The 3,305-nt window shown below is 25.5% G+C and overlaps 1 long non-coding RNA gene across 2 annotated transcripts; it reads left to right on the top strand.

Moving 5' to 3' along the window:
- The first annotated feature begins 7 nt into the window (after positions 1-7).
- LOC106477928 lies at positions 8-2,778 on the top strand. 2 transcript variants are annotated; one of them, XR_002609705.1, is made up of 3 exons: positions 8-352; positions 1,329-1,450; positions 2,724-2,778. It is a non-coding gene; the product is annotated as an uncharacterized LOC106477928 (long non-coding RNA). The 2 variants fall into 2 exon arrangements; XR_002609704.1 differs by lacking the exon at positions 2,724-2,778 and having other exon boundaries at positions 1,329-1,713.
- Positions 2,779-3,305: the final 527 nt, after the last annotated feature.

Genomic DNA, 3,305 nt, shown 5'->3' on the forward strand with positions numbered 1-3,305 from the left:
ATATATTAAAATTCAACATTAATCTTACTTAGAAAGCAGTGAAAATAAATAATACTGTAAAAATTATTTTTCATGTATGATGAGTATACAGATGATATGAGTGCATTGAAATTCACATGTTTTTAAGAAACTGAAATTAGAGAAATGAGAACATGCCACTTTTATTTTTTATGTGTATGTGTGTATATATACATGTATTATTTGTTTTCCACTTCTATAGAAATCCTGTCAGGATTTCAATGTTCTCTTCAGAGAATCGTCTGAGAAAATACAAGAACTGACCATTAAGTTTTCCACATGTTTACAAAATATTAAGAGATTTAGTGAGAATCAAAGAAAAGCTTCTGAGAATGTAAGAGGAGTTGAATTTTTTTTATTAAGCTCCATTGAGCTAATCAAAAATATTACTTTTTTAATGCCTGAGTTGAATATATTCTTACATTAAAGCTATACACAACATTAAAAGCAAGTTAAATAATTTCTGTTAGATGTATAAGGCATTTATTGTGCTAACTACTTTCATGCTACATTTTCAAAAATCTTTTTGTTAACAGAGTGCACATTGAATGCACATGTGTGCATGTATGTCTTTAGTAAGCATTTCTACAAACTAAAATTTTAATTTTTCTTGGTTAATTATTTTAAACAGCATGTTTGAAAATAATGTATTTCTTCTAAGTATACAACTCATAATTTAGAATGATCTACAGTTTTATTTGTATGCTTATACAAAATACAATAAAAACACTCTGGAAAGGGATAATTTAAAACCAAAAACTAGTCAGGATTAGGTCTGGTTTAAAATATGCTATCATTTTATATAAGTTTTCCCAATGCATGAATGTGAATAAAAATTAACAAACAGTAAAGTAACAAAACAAACTACAAATCAACTAACATTTTTACTGACACTATTCTTTTTATTTTTACACAAATTGAAGTTAAAAAGTAATTCAAAATCTGATCTTAATGTTTTTGGCATAACATTTATATGTAGGTGATGTTTTAACCTAGTTGTAGAATGTTTTTCTAGGTTTTCTGTATTTTCCAAAATATAAATTGAATATGGAAAGATGCTTAAACTAAGACATACTTATTAAATGATGATGTTTACATTGTTTAACCTGCTCAGAAATAAAACAAACTGAACTTTTTAAACTACGGTGTTTTTGATTGCATCAAACAATTTTAGGTATAAGTATTACTAGTGATTTAACAAATAAAAAATATCCTTGTCTTATAATTTTTATTTTTATTTACCCATAAAATGTTGTTACATGAAAAGTTATAAAGGTTATGTATAAAAATTTCTCTGTGGTTTGTCGCAGGAAAAGGATGTGTTTTCTCCAGATTATACAGGATATTGTGTAACATCAAAACGGAATGGTGAGGTTGTATGGGAAATGCAAGATCTTCACATCAAACTAAAGAAAGCTATTGAAAAGTCAAGGTTGGAGTGTGTATTTGAATAATTTTAATAGTAAATATAGAGAAAATAAATAGATAAATGAATATATATACACACAATATATGTATGTGACATACATACATTTAGTTTGGTTCACAGAATACAACAGCAACAAAAAGGACAAGCTTTTATTGTTGTTTTTTTTCAATATTAAAAAGATTACATTTCATATCAAACATAAATTCTTAGATTCCTGTTGCCTCTCAGTGGTAAGTCTGAGGGTTTATTACACTAAAAATTGGGTTCCATAAATGAAAAAGTGTAGTTCATGATATCTTTAATTTTGTAATAACAATTTTGTATCTTATTTTTTATGTGGAAAATGTTTTTTAAATCTTACAAAAGGTTTTTTTTAAAGTGATGAAAACTTTGAAAAAATAAGTTATAGGGAGGTAAATTAATTATTAACAAGCAGTTTTCTGATACTTTAGACTCTTTTTGTGGAATGTGAATCATATATATATATGTGCTTAAAGAAGTTTTCTTTAATTCAGTAACATTTGTATACATTAATCTTCGTGAAGTTTTTGTGCAATGTGAATCATATATATGTGCTTAAAGAAGTTTTCTTTAATTCAGTAACATTTGTATACATTAATCTTGGTGAATGTTTAGTGTGGTTTCTTATGGAAGACGTGATTTGGCAATGGCTGGCATTGATGAAAAAGAAAATTATTGTATGAAATTGGTTGCTGTATATTAAAATAGTCATCAAACTATATAAATTTTGAGTTTATAGATATATTAAAATGATTCATGAGAATAAACAAAAACAACACGGTCTTCAAAGACAATTGGTTTTATTCTACGTGTATGTAGGCTCAACTTTTGCTTCTCTGTCTCAAAATTGAAAAGATAATTGTGTGTACTTTGTGTTTTCTTAATATTATCCATCATAGTTCAAATAACCACTGGCTTGCTGAATAATTCTTAGTTCTTGTTATGTAACATTTTCCTGTTTTAAAAACCAAGTCATAAGATTAATATTTAGTAACTCAACTTCTGTTACCTTATTTAGTTTTTTCAGCCAAGTATAAAAATTATATCTTTAGGAAAATATTTTTGAGTCCCCAAAACAAATTAATACAGTAACAAGTAAAATTACAAAGAAATACATTTGTTAAACAAGTTGTACTATGAATTCAAAGAGTGAATTACATTTCTAATTATACAATTGAAACAAAAGTAATTCCATATATTACTAACTTTTTGTTAATTCTAAATAATAATAATATCATACTTGTTTTTATTCTAGTGTATTAAAAGAATAGATGATACACAAAATTCTGTCATAAGTCATAATTGAAAGCGAATTCAAAGAGTGAATTACATTTCTAATTATACAATTGAAACAAAAGTAATTCCATATATTACTAACTTTTTGTTAATTCTAAATAATAATAATATCATACTTGTTTTCATTCTAGTGTGGCACAACTTTTGCTTCTCTGTCTCAAAATTGAAAAGATAATTGTTTGTACTTTGTGTTTTCTTAATATTATCTATCATAGTTCAAATAACCACTGGCTTGCTGAATAATTCTTAGTTCTTGTTATGTAACATTTTCCTGTTTTAAAAACCGAGTCATAAGATTAATATTTAGTAACTCAAATTCTGTTACCTTATTTATTTTTTTCAGCCAAGTATAAAAATTATATCTTTAGGAAAATATTTTTGAGTCCCCAAAACAAATTAATACAGTAACAAGTAAAATTACAAAGAAATACATTTCTTAAACAAGTTGTACTATTTACATACACGTAGAATAAAACCAATTGTCTTTGAAGACCGTGTCGTTTTTGTTTATTCTCATAAATCATTTTAATATATCTATAAA

Source organism: Limulus polyphemus, unplaced genomic scaffold (genome assembly GCF_000517525.1).
Source record: "Limulus polyphemus unplaced genomic scaffold, Limulus_polyphemus-2.1.2 Scaffold104558, whole genome shotgun sequence".
In the NCBI taxonomy this organism is placed as follows: domain Eukaryota; kingdom Metazoa; phylum Arthropoda; class Merostomata; order Xiphosura; family Limulidae; genus Limulus; species Limulus polyphemus.